Below are 12,918 nucleotides of genomic sequence, written 5' to 3' on the forward strand. Positions count from 1 at the left end.
CGATCGCCCATGAAGAAGATTCAAGACAGCATAACGTCTACATTGTCGGACTTTGTTCTGCTCGTGTCCGACACTGAGCAATTCTTCGCCCTCGACTCCGATTTTTTTGTCTGAGGAGGCTTCCGAGCAACAACCACGAAGTGGTAAATGCATTTAAAACCACGCATCAGGTGTGTGAAATAAGACCATACACTTAGGTAAAGGAATCCTGCCTTGACGTGCTCCGGAAGTTTGGTGTTGTTAAATGTCAGAATAAAAGAGTCGGACTTGAGGAGGTCACCATCAACAATTTCCATAATGTTTGCATATCCACAATGCCTTCCCAGGTCCATTCAACTATTAATTCTTCTTGAGGAATGTCAACTAGACCTCTGCAACTCACAACACCTTTGCTGTTTTCAAGATGTTGTGCTGTTCGGTTTTAGTTGCATATCCCCCGGCCAATGACCTCTTTCGAGGTACTGCAGTTGTTGGGTACTATACGTTTCGATCAACAGGGTTCCATTTCACAAGTGTTTGATAGATTTGAAACGGGTCCTTGCAATGCCCTCTAAACCCCTTCAATATATAGAAGGACAAAACCATCTCAAAGCTACACTCTTCCCCTTTCACCATGATAAACACGTTCTGACAACCAGCATGCATTCTGTTGCTATTAACTGGAGGACGGGCCACTGGAGCCCTCTCGTTTGATTGGGCATTGGCACCTTAAAGCGGCCCTCTCTGTCGGCTAGGATTAGGAAGAGAAAATTTCTAAGGATCCATTTCGGTCCCACGAGCAGTCAGGGAAATAAAAGAGCACTCAGACAGAGCTGCGCGTGCCAAGGTGAGCCTTATACAACTGAGGTGCGGCAGGCGCCCAGTGGTTGCTCGCTAATGTCTGTTCCACCTTAGCAGCCATGCATCTCATCAGTGAGCAGCACACTTGGAGCTTGAGGGTTTCTTTATAGAAGTTTTCACCATCTTGGTGATCGAGGTGGTCGAGCCAAGATCCCCGCTTCCTATGACACACAGCGTTCCACCGCTGCGCCGCACGGTGGTCGCTGAAGCATGTCCAAAGCTTACGGTGACAGCAGACTGGCGGCGCACACCAGTCCCCAGCTCAGGAACTCCCATACGCAGCAAACGAGTGCCTAGCCTCTGAGGGCAGGTGCAAATCTGTACCAGTGATGTACTTTCTAATTAAACTTTATTTAGATACACACAGCTCTTGCCCGCATCTCGTGGTCGTGCGGTAGCGTTCTCGCTTCCCACGCCCGGGTTCCCGGGTTCGATTCCCGGCGGGGTCAGGGATTTTCTCTGCCTCGTGATGGCTGGGTTTTGTGTGCTGTCCTTAGGTTAGTTAGGTTTAAGTAGTTCTAAGTTCCAGGGGACTGATGACCATAGATGTTAAGTCCCATAGTGCTCAGAGCCACACAGCTGTGCACTAGGAAGTCAGAAACTTCACTGACATCATTGTTAAAGCTTTATAGAGAAATACCTAAAGCAGAAATAGGTCATCTCGACTATTGCGACAGCAATAAGCATTTGAAAGAGCTGGCAGTATATTTGCATCAGCGCTGCCGCTCAAGGACTAAGAAACAGAATACTTAATTTAAACATTTCCTTTAATGAATTGCGCCTTGAGAGCCATCGAGCATTACCACAAAAGACAAATAAGTGCGTTGAGGACTTATCTCCTCACATGGCACTCTCAAACTCTCGAATTTATAGATTTTGCTTCAATTGTTACGATACCGGGGCGCTGTAACAAATATGTACGGGAAGGCTGTGCGCTGAATCGAGGTTGGGGAGGGATGGGGTTTGGATCAAAAATGTCGAAATGTGTGTGAATTCCTAAGGGACCAAACTGCTGAGATCATCGATCCCCAGACTTAAACACTACTTAAACCAACTTACGCTAAGAGCAACACACACACACCTATGCATCAGGGAGGACTCGAACTTCCGGCGGGAGGGGCCGCGCAATCCGTGACATGGCATCGAAAACCGCGCGACCACTCCGCGTGGCAGGAATTTAGTGTTTGGTTCTTATTTGAGCTAGTCACGTGGGGTGAAGTACTTTTGTTTAAACCCTGAGCAGCGGTCTTTTGCATACCCATTCGAACGTTTGTCTCATTGTAGGTATATTACATTATATTAAGCAAAGCTTGAACGACGAACCGGAGCTGGAGCCTAGGCAAATTGCGCAACTAGATTACTACCTACCGGAAACGATGTCAATTAGGCTGAAATTAATGCTCAGCTAATGACACTGTTTGCTAGAGCACCGTTCGGATTTAAGTGCAAAAATATACAAAGAAATGTTTTTCTGGGGGGGGGGGGGGGGGTTTAAAGGTCGCCACTTCTATATAGTTGTACAAGTTGATTCAAACTTAAAGCCAAAACGGAATTTTTTTTATCCTGTAATCTGTATCCGCTAGGCAACGACCTTGCCGCAGTGGATCCACCGGTTCCCGTCACATCACCGAAGTTAAGCGCTGTCGGGCGTGGCCGGTACTTGGATGGGTGACCATCCGGGCTGCCACGTGCTGTTGCCATTTTTTGGGGTGCACTCAGCCTCGTGATGCCATTTGAGGAGCTACTCGACCGAATAGTAGCGGCTCCGGTCAAAGAAAACCATCGTAACGACCGGGAGAGCGGTTTGCTGACCACACGCCCCTCCTATCCGCGTTCTCAGCTGAGGATGACACGGCTGTCGGATGGTCCCGATGGGCCACTTGTGGCCTGATGACGGAGTGCCAACCTATATCCACTGTCGTGATACGATGAGTTAAATTCGAGCTAAATGTAGGACATAAAATTCGTTCTTACGCTAACTGGATGCGCGGAAATGATTTAAAGTGCATAAAATAAATTGAACATATTTTTAGTATAAAATCGAAAACTCGCTTTAAAAAATGCTTACGGATTTTCCGTGCTAAAAAAAAGGGGAGAAACGTTATTTTTCCTTTCGCGTGCCACTTCTGTGTGCCCGACGTGTGCGAATCCATAGACAAATACATGTAATTACTGGTCACCCTATTGCTTTGTTGAACCATTACCCGTTGCCACGATGTAAGTGACATTATTCGAAAGACTAGAAAGACACCTATACGACTCCTGCATCGGCTTCCAGTCTTTAGGTGCCTGTCAAAATTATGGTAGGGTAAAAAATGTTGAGAATCAGAATGATAAATACTCCTATCATAACACAAAATAGGCGAAAACTTCTTTTCGATTTATTTGGCAGCTTCAAAGGCATTTGCGCACGCAAAGGGTTTTCTGCTTTTTGCCTAAATGAAATAATTGCAACTAGAATCAAGATGTTATTGTTTTTCCACAACAGCAGCGTCGGAATATCAGCTTTATAATAACACACTTCACTCTCTGCCTCTATCAGACTTCCTTATGCAGTCGGACGGCAGTAAAAGGAACGAACGACTGGAGAGCTTTCCCAGCAGAAGCTGCTAGCGCCAGAGTTTCCGCGTTGCGCACAGCCTCTTCACGTAGCCCAGCGCTGGTTACGGCCTGAGTTTGAAGTCCTGCAGCAGGTGAGGCTGGAAGAGTAGAGGGAGGGAGGGAAGGAGAGAGAAGTCGGCAAGCACCTCCACACCGCCGGAGTAGTTCGTCGTCGACCCCCACCTCATTCCTTACATCTGCCGCCGCCGGGTCGTGAATTTTGTAGCCTCTCCCGGGCTGCGCGCTGCGGCACAGCAGAATTCTGCGAATAAGGGCAGCGGACCTCTTGCAGCGAAAGGACAAAACTCAACCCAACGTCTCTGCGTCTCAAGATGTTTCACAAATGATACCCAACCTCAGACATAATTCTGTTACTTATAGAAATGTGCCTATCACGATCATCCACATCAGGTCACCTGCCAGAAGCGTTATGCTGTTCTAAAGAAAACCCAAAAGTCTTAGAAAGCAAATATTTGAATTAAAAAAAGAGCAATAAGGTTCAGAAAAGAGATTACGAATTCAGAATCATGAAGCGGCGTTTTAAGCAATTTAAAATTGTAACTTACATTACATCAAGCAAATGAATACAGATTATTTTATACTCCATAGACAATTTTGATATAACGAGCGTTCAGTAAGTAATAAAACACTTTTTATCCGTGGAGAAATGCATGACACTCACTGCGTTGTCTTGCAATATACAGGGTGGTCCAAAAGTCCGGAAACACCCTGATAAAATCCAAATGGAGTACAAACAAGGAAACAGTGTCCGTACACACGAGGAACGGGAAGAGGGAAACCTTATAGGCTATGCCACCAACATGGCAGCCATCTTGAAAGCCGCCATCTTGGATTCAACTCCAAAATTTCAAATGGGAATGTTGACATGTGACATATCAACCAGATAGAGAATTTCACCAGAAAAACAATGCCGTTGTTATTTTAAACATAGCTTTATTCAATCTCGGTTTATAGTCAATTACTTGCGGCAGCAGTGGGACGCTCGGCAGCGTGAGTCTTACGTCTTGAGAGGTCATAAAATGGAGTCTAAACTGGTGCAAAGTGACTATCCCATGCCTGATATGTTACATGTGTTTAACTGTTAGGTATCATTTACTCAAGCTAACGTTTTAAACGTTGTTTCCTTATATACAGGTTACAAAATGTCCTTAGCACATGAAGAACGCATTGAAATCACCTTGATATCAGGAGAAAGAAGCACACGGGTCATTGCTGAGGGTTTCAACAGTCGTCACCCAACCAGACAGCCCATCACTCACAGCGCAGTTGCCAAGCTTTTGGCCAAATTCCGAGCAACAGGTTCTGTCGCAGATAAACCTAAGGCTGGAAGACCAAAATCCGCCACCGATGAAGCAACAACAGTCAGCGTGTTGGCATCATTTAGTAAGAGTCCGCAACGGAGTACTCGTCGCCTGTCACAAGAATGTGGAGTTAGCTGTACCTCCATACTGCGAATTTTATCGCAGCACAAATGGCACCCGTACAAAATTCAGCTGCCCCAACACCTGTACGAGGATGACCCAGACCGTCGAGTGCATTTCGCAGAATGGCTGACACAGCAGCTGCAGATAAACCCAAGTTTCCCCTATCAGGTGCTGTTCAGTGATGAAACCAATTTCTTTATCATTGGTGAAATGAACAAGCAGAATCACAGATACTGGTCCGACACAAATCCGCACGGGATTGATGCTTCCAAAACGGTCGACTCACTAAAAGTGATGGTCTGGTGTGGTGTTTGGGGTACCAAAGTAGTTGGACCTTTTCTTATTGATGGTACGTTAACAGCCAACGGTTATCTGAGGTTATTGGATGAAGAAGAGTTTCCCTCGTTGTTAACGCAGGACGGGACATTTCCGGAATTCCTCCAGCATGATGGAGCCCCACCACATTATGGGCACAATGTGCGAGCATACCTGGATGTGCAGTTCCCTCAAAAGTGGTTAGGTCGTAGGGATGCTGTGAAGTTGCCACCACGTTCACCAGATTTGACTCCTTTGGATTTTTATCTGTGGGGTCATGTCAAAGCACTGGTTTATTCTGTGAAAATACGGGATTTGCGTCATCTAAAGCAGCGCATTTTTGATGCGTGTGGTCAAAGTTCATCAGGACTGAGTTCAGAGGACAGCATTAACAATCCAACATAATGGACAACATATCGAGCCATTCCTATGACTGTTGGTTGTCTCTCGGGACTGTGTAACATCGGCGTAACGTCTCTTCGGCACATAACACACATGCTGCCGATCGTCCCACCGCTTCCACATGTAACTGGCTATAGCCCGAGAATGAATAAAGCTATGTTTAAAATAACAACGGCATTGTTTTTCTGGTGAAATTCTCTATCTGTTTGATATGTCACATGACCACACTCCCATTCGAAATTTTGGAGTTGAATCCAAGATGGCAGCTTTCCAGATGGCCGCCATGTTGGTGGCATAACCTATAAAGTTTCCCTCCGGCCGCGGTGTCCGAGCGGTTCTAGGCGATTCAGTCCGGAACCGCGCGACTGCTACGGTCGCAGGTTCGAATCCTGCTTCGGGCATGGATGTGTGTGATCTCCTTAGGTTTGTTAGGTTTAAGTAGTTCTAAGTTCTAGGGGACTGATGACCTCAGATGTTAAGTCCCATAGTGCTCAGAGCCATTTGAACCTCGTGTATAGGGACTCTGTTTCCTTGTTTGCTACTCCACTTGAATTTTATGAGGCTGTTTCCGGACTTTTGGACCACCCTATATTTATTCATTACCGGTTTCGATCACGGACCATCTTCATGGTGGAAACTTATCTATTGTCACCACTTTTCATGTCATACATGCTTTTTAACCAGAAAACTACACGTCATTGCTGGCTTTCAAACGTCAAAATTATACTTATCGCCATATATGAGCATAAGCAAACCGAAAACATTGAAAACATGAAAACGTGTAGCAGCAGTAAGTGCACAGCACCGTTACTCAGCCGTTTGGAATGAGAGTGTCCGCACGCTACAAAATTGCGGGGATCACAGTTGTTAGAGGCCTGCCGGCATGCGGGAGATCGGACAGGTTTGCGACACCTTGTTGCGATGACGCCGCGCCCAACGACTCACCGTGCTTTTATTCACTGCCAGGTCTCAGTAGATATTCTGCAACTGGCTATGAATATCAGCCGCGCTCTGGTTTTTCCACCAAAAGAAAATGACAGCCCTCTGCTTGGAATGCACCTTCATTAAAGACGCCAAAACCTACTGGAAGTTCATGACATTAGTTGGGCTGAAGCGAAAATATTCCACTACGTCCCGCAACAAACTGCGCATTTTTTCAGTCGTAATAGGCCAAGAAGAAAAAGTGTTACATTACTTGCTGAACGACCCTCGTATATGCATGGGAAAATTGTCAAAATTGTACCATTGTTGAGATTTAATTTTTATAGCCTTAACAGTTCCAGACTATTGAAAACAATACCATCCTCATCTGCTGGCTAGACTTTGAAGTTTTTCTTCGAGCATTCATCATTTCCTTCAGATGTCACTCTATTGAATGGACGTCTTCATCCACATTTTACCTGCCAAGACTTCAGTGTTGGTCTTGATATCACATCTAAAAACCGAAAATTATGCGAAAAAATTAACAAGCGACACTTCATATTGTAAACGTCTGCATGTGGTACAAACTACGATTCTGGTTTCCTAAATTGTGCCAGTGGGTGCATAAATTGTACCACTCTCATGAACTACGCCACTGAACTTAAAGGTGTGTACTAGTCTAAATTGATGTAAATGTTCGAAATTCTAGTCTTTCGTCATTGCTTGCAGGTATTGCAGTGTAGCTTTCGTACGTCTTTGCCCACCCCCCGCACTCATTCCGTGAATCCACATTGTGCAATTTACGCATCTGATCGTTTTTCCCATCCGATCTTCCTCGCTCAACTCCGTTTTACCAATGAGATTCTCTGATGGCTTCCAAACACCATCTCCAAAATACTTTCCTGTCACAAACAGAACTGTAGTTCTAGTTTTCTTCTCATTTGCTTCGTTTACCTGTTATTTGCATGGACTGATCGTCAGCTCCCCGTCTAGACCTTCAAGTTTTGCTTCGCGCATTCATTTCCTTCAGATGTCGCGGTATATCTTGAATGGACCTTTCAGGGCACATTTTACCTGCCAAGACTTCTTATGAATTGAAATTGTGTGGAAATCGTTTCGTTCGCCAATGTCGAACGGAAGTTTTCTTATGCTCGACATACTTGAGCAGAACAGAATCTCTTAAAATTTAAGAAAATTCTCACCCAATTCGTTTTCAACTTCGTTGGAAACCGATTGTTGTCAAAAGTTCTTATGTCCTGGCGTGCATTTCTGTTTTTATTTCCAGCGTGGCAAAAAATGGCTCTAAGCACTATGGGTCTTAACTTCTGAGGTCATCAGTCCCCTAGAACTTAGATCTACTTAAACCTAAGGACATCACACACATCCATGCCCGAGGCAGGATTCGAACCGGCGACCGCAGCTGTCGCTCGGTTCCAGACTGTAGCGTCTAGAACCGCTCGGCCACCCCGGCCGGCTTATTTCCAGCGTGCCTCTCAATTGTTGACTTAGGCACAATTGCGTGCACATTCATCTAATCCAATCCCATTTAGACACAGTGTAGCAGCTAACTGAAATTCATCCGTACTCAATTTTCCATAAGTCTTTCTCTTGCAATTTTACAAAACAAAATAAGAACATTGATAAGTTAAAATTCCGAATGCATTACGAAATTCGCCATATCATTCCTAAACATGAAATTGTATTAATAACGCTTAACGCATTTTAATGCTGGCTATAGGAGCAAGAGCCAACTGTATTAGTACATTACCGGCAACTTATAGCGGTACGACGCAGGAAATGTCGCTATTTTCACTTTGTTAATTTCCTGCAAACGAAACACACCGAATACAGATTTATGGCGGCTTGAAAGCTGTGAATATCAAACTACTACTCATACGTCGTTCTATCAGTTTAACGTTGTAACCAATGTTCTTATTTTGTCTTACTACATTGAAGAGATTTAAGTGTGTTTTTAAGAAGAAACATAAAAGGCTCTGAACACTATGGGACTTAACATCTGGGAAAATGTAACTTGCAACTTGCATTAAGAAGCTTTCAGTTCCCATGGGTTTCGCTCTGAAATTTAAAGTTACTGTGCTCTTGACTGACTAGGCGTCCGCCATGGATTTTCGACTGAAGAAGGGGTCCGCCAGCTGAAAATGTTGGGAAGCCCTGTGCTATAATCCAAGTACAAGAAAAGCGGCTATACTGCCGTCTGAGAGACGACAGACAAGCAGTAGGTTGCTCCCTGCAGTAAGTTCAAGGAATGGGAAAAGAAGTGAGGATCCGATAAATCACACATCAAACATCGTGAACACCTCAGACGACAAGTGTGTTTCAGGTAAAATGTTTGATCTCGTAGCTGGGGCGTTTGATGATGATTGGTTTGTGGGGCGCTCAATTTCGCGGTCATCAGCGCCCGTACGAAGTCTCCCTTCTTATACAGTCCAATATTTACACAATCCAAACTAGTCACTGTCACGAAAGATACTGATGATAAAATGATGAGGATATCACAGTCCCCAGGGTGTTTGACGATTTTTGTTATCCTCCCCTGTTCAAAAGACTGAAACAGATGGACTGTCCCAGGTGTCTCTATTGCAGTACACCAGATTATTGTATAGACGTAGGTACAATTAGAATGCCCTGGAAATAAAATTGTGAAAGACATCACAAAAGGCTACCCACGGTGCTCTGTTTGTGGTACAGAGTTCTGAAATAGAAGCATACAGTCGTTACTGAACGAGCTCCAAAATAAATAAATAAATAAGAATCACTAGTAGCAGCATCGCCTACGGAGATTATTTGCTAATCATAATATTTGCTAACACAAGGGCTAAATTAGACGGAAGGAGTGTGGTAGTTGTTGAAAGACTAAGCATTGGTGAATAGAAAACAGGCAAACAGGGGTGGCGCTCTAAACAGTTCATGTTTTACTGAAAGGAGTATTATCAAGAAGAGAGATTCAATTCTCAGAATAAATGACCAACCTGTGAAAAGGAAAAAACTACATAGGCGCCTTGGAATTAACGTCGACAAAAACAAAACTTTCAGATACTAGTAGCAATCGTTTGCCAGAGAAGTATTAAAACCTTAAATAAAATAGTAACAATTGGTCAAAGTAGTTTTCAGCTGCCACTAAGTGCAATGTACGTTTGGTGTACAGCATTGTATGATAGTGAAACATGGACTGTGGTAAAACCTGGGCTGACGAGAATGGAGTCATCTGAGATGTGATGATACAGAACAATATCAAAAATCTGATTTACAGATAGAGTAAGGAATGAGGAGGTTCTGCGGAGAATCAGCTAGGAAAGAAATATACGGAAAACATTGACAAGATCAAGGGCCGGATGGTAGGCGTGTGTTATGACATCATGGAATAACTTCCATGGTACTGCAGAGAGCTGTGTAAGGTGAAAACAGTAGAGGAAAACAGAGACTGGAATGCATCCAGCAAATAATTGAGGACGTAGGTTGTAAGTGCTACTCTGACATGAAGAGGTTGGCACAAGAGAGGTTTTCGTGACGAGTCGCATCAAACGAACCAAAAGATTAATGACTCAAAAAAATAAAAAAGATAGGTGCAACTAGAGCGTTCCACAACGCGCAGTCTCACTCGCTATCGTGGGCTGCAGGTAGAGCGTTTGGGCGCGTAGAGACGGGGATGTAAGGGCAGCACAGGACCTACGAGAGCGCAGAGAGGTGAACGCATGTGTCTGAAAGCAGACACAGAACGACACCCACTGTGGTGCTGCCGGTGATATTAGACCTAGCAGTGAGAACGAGAGGGAGCAGTACCGGATCAAATAGCCCGAATGAGATAAGGTAAAGGAGATACTGGGCACAAGAATGGTATGGAATAATGATATAAAGGCACGCATTAATAGAGAATGGCAGAAAAAGGGAGAAGAACCTACCAGTTCCTTCCTAACATAAAAGAAAGAAGAAGAATGACATACTTGCTTCCGACTAAGTGAGCAATATTGCACTTGCCGGGACGTGGTCCACATCCCAGCTACTTACTAGAAAAATGGCGACGCACCACAGCCACTTGTGAATGTGCAGCAGATGGCAGCTCGGATCACCTCGTGTGGGAGTGTGTCATTAGACAAAATGTTACAGACCGGGACAGGAGTCATCTGGTAACGCAACAACCTGTAATCAAATAAGGAATAAAAGAATGTGACGTAAGCTGAACACGTGGCAGCAAAAATAACAGCTCACGAACTGCAAGCCTACATGGATAAGAGACGACCGAGAAGAGGCCATATATCATGATAACGAGATGCGAATCCTGAGTTACACCTCTTCGCGCTGGTGCTAACCATCCAGACAAATGAGAAATCTAGATTGGTTCTGATACTGGGTACACTAGTTTACTCTATGTTGTGTAGTGTAGTGCTGTATAACACACTGTAGTGTTATAGTATTGTAGTCTACAACTATAAACTACAAAATTTGTGTACCTTCTGGATTCCGTATGTGCGCCAGATGGCCAAATGGTAGTATACAGACGTTTTATTTTTAATTGTTTAGTTATTATTATCATTTGTCGTGTTTTGTAGATATTCTATACAGATTTTTTCCTTAAACAGCATAGTCCTTAGTTATTACCGACATATTTTAAATTATGTTAAAATTTTATTTGCTGTATTCATGCCAAATCATGTACAACATTCGGTCTGTTCTTTTATGTAGATAACAGACTAGAAGAAAATAGCGAATAATTATACAAAAAAAATAGTCCCGAGGGACAGGCACTGAGGAAAAGCAAGCGTTACCACTGCAGTTCGAGACAGATTTCTGGGTTCGAGTCCTGAGAGAAGGAACTCGAAGTGCCAGAAATTTAACAAGCGTCTGGCAAAATATAAGAAACGTAATAGTTTCAACTCAAATGCCGGAGAAATATCGCATGGAGGGGCCTTCATGCCCTTCGACCTTTAAGGTTTCCAGCTATCTGTCGTGGGAATAGCGTACATCTTGTTTCGCGGTGCCAACAACGTCAAAACTGGACAGTCAATGAAGGGAGACAAGTCTTCTTTAGAGATAAATTACATCTCACTTCGCACCAACATTCGAGTATAGCTTAGGAATATACAGGCGATACACAGATTTCAAGGAGCTTCTGTCATAATCCGGGGAGCAATAATGACCAATAGAAAAACGAACCTCGTTTTGTAAGAGGAACACAGTGACCAAATCATCAGAGTGTAAGCGTTTTACAACTTTTGGTGCTTTGTATCGCTGAATATGGGTCTAATTTCCGCTAAATGGATGATAATAATAAAGCCATGCAGCCAGAGCGGTGTGTGACTGGTTTGAAAGACACATTATTGTTCTACTCAACCTATAAGCTGTACAGCACTTTTAGGACAACCTTCAAAGAAATGTTTAGGAGTGTCAGGATGAGACGAACATCATTGCCATAACATTCCTCAAGATGAGGGCTCCCCTCTCATTTCGTCAGTTTCAAGAAGCGGCCGATTGCATGTATCTCAAGAGGAGGCCCAAAAAGTACTGACAACAGAAAGTGACATTGCTTCATGAAGTTCACAATTCTATGTCGGTTTCTTTACAATTCTGACACTCCATTATTTACATTGAAAACCCACACACGACTAAAAAAGGTTTTGGTCCCCTGGGTTCAGAGAGTTCCGGAACCTGTACAGAAAATAGGAACAGACATCAGCTTAGTCATCATTTCCGCCCTTTTCACTGTTCATGAAAACAACACTTTGCATGTTGTACGACCATACAATGAGACCTTCAGAGATGGTGGTCCACATTGCTATAGACACCGGTAGCTCTAATTCCCAGTAGCACGTACTCTGTTATTGATGCATGCCTGTATTCGTCGCGGCATACCATCCACAAGTTCTTCAAGGCACTGTTGGTCTTGATTGTCTCACTCCTCAGAGTGGTTGGTGGGTCACGTCGTACATAAACAGCCCTTTTCAATCTATCCCGCATGTTCGATAGGGTTCATGCTGGCCACTCTAGTCGAGAGACGACGTTATCCTGAAGTGAATCATTCACAAGATGTGGACGATGGGGGCCCGAATTGTCGTCCATGAAGACGAATACCTCGCCAATATGCTGCCGATATGGTTGCACTATCGGTCAGAGGATGGCATTCACGTATCATACAGCCGCTCCGCCGCCTTCCATGACCACCTGTGGCGTATGTCGGCTCCACATAACGCTACCGCACAACAGCAGGGAACCTCCACCTTGCTGCACTCGCTGGACAGTGTGTCTAAGGCGTTCACCCTGACCAGGTTGCCCCAAATACGTCTCCAACGATTGTCTGGTTGAAGGCGTATGCGACACTCATCAGTGAAGAGAACGTGATGCCAATCCTGAGCGGTTCATTCGGGATGTTGTTGGGCCC

The 12,918-nt window shown here is 44.3% G+C and overlaps 1 pseudogene; it reads left to right on the forward strand.

The window, feature by feature from the left end:
* The first annotated feature begins 2,422 nt into the window (after positions 1–2,422).
* Positions 2,423–2,540, forward strand: LOC126425377 (5S ribosomal RNA; annotated as a pseudogene).
* Positions 2,541–12,918: the final 10,378 nt, after the last annotated feature.

The sequence above is a fragment of the Schistocerca serialis genome, chromosome 10 (assembly GCF_023864345.2).
Source record: "Schistocerca serialis cubense isolate TAMUIC-IGC-003099 chromosome 10, iqSchSeri2.2, whole genome shotgun sequence".
NCBI classification, from domain to species: domain Eukaryota; kingdom Metazoa; phylum Arthropoda; class Insecta; order Orthoptera; family Acrididae; genus Schistocerca; species Schistocerca serialis.